Source organism: Brachyhypopomus gauderio, chromosome 5, assembly GCF_052324685.1.
Source record: "Brachyhypopomus gauderio isolate BG-103 chromosome 5, BGAUD_0.2, whole genome shotgun sequence".
NCBI lineage: Eukaryota > Metazoa > Chordata > Actinopteri > Gymnotiformes > Hypopomidae > Brachyhypopomus > Brachyhypopomus gauderio.
The window spans coordinates 31,359,759-31,360,515 of record NC_135215.1 but is presented as its reverse complement, the minus strand read 5'-3'; the positions used below and the strand labels follow the sequence as shown (position 1 = coordinate 31,360,515).

At 40.6% G+C, this 757-nt stretch overlaps 1 protein-coding gene across 1 annotated transcript in view; it reads right to left on the bottom strand.

Annotated features, from left to right (window-relative positions):
* Positions 1–530: 530 nt before the first annotated feature.
* spg11 (SPG11 vesicle trafficking associated, spatacsin) overlaps positions 531–757 on the bottom strand; it is a 23,068-nt gene continuing 22,841 nt past the window's right edge. Inside the window, exon 41 of the mRNA XM_077007087.1 lies at positions 531–757. This exon is cut by the window's right edge and continues 508 nt beyond it. The gene's annotated coding sequence lies outside the window, so the exon portion shown is untranslated.

The following is a 757-nucleotide window of genomic DNA, read 5'->3' as shown; positions in this document are numbered from 1 at the left end:
TTGACACTGGGCGGACCGCCCGCCGTCTTCCTCCACAGCCCTTCAAATGAAACTGGAATTGGTACAATTATAGCCATGAGTTAGTGACCAGGGAACATAGTGCTCATGCCGGGTCTCCTCGATGTTCTGAAGCCATGTGGGTCCTGGTTCCCCTTGACTGAATTTACACGTTATGCGCCTGTTGATCTGAGACCTGCCTTGACGTGACGTTTAATGTGCACGATAGGCACCGAAGGCGCTGCAAACTGGTCTTAGATCAGCTTTAAGTACTCACCCCAGACTATCGCGGATGACCATCTATACTGCACAAATAAAGCCAACTGTGGGTGAATTAGAATCCCAAAGTCCAAATGTGTATGAAAGAAACATAAAGCACCATTAAGTCCAGTCAGACTTAAACCAAAACGGAATGTTGTCCATTTCGACGTGGCTGAGGTTGGATTAAGACACCAAAACAACTTGGAAAATAATGTTCCTACAAGATATATATTGTGCTACGAGTCGTCACAATAATACACATATGATATATCCACATTTCAATATATTTATTTTTTAAAACATATTTTTAACACTGACTGACGATTCCATTCCTGGCTGTGAAAATCATTTCATTGCTCTCGAAAGTAAGCAACAATATTAGCATCTAGTGACAATTTAGAGGTACTACAATTTCAAAATGGTGATAATTTAGAGCAAAAATTTAAATAAGCCTGGTTTCAAATGTTAGTCTCAGCAAGAACAAAAACAACAGCCAACA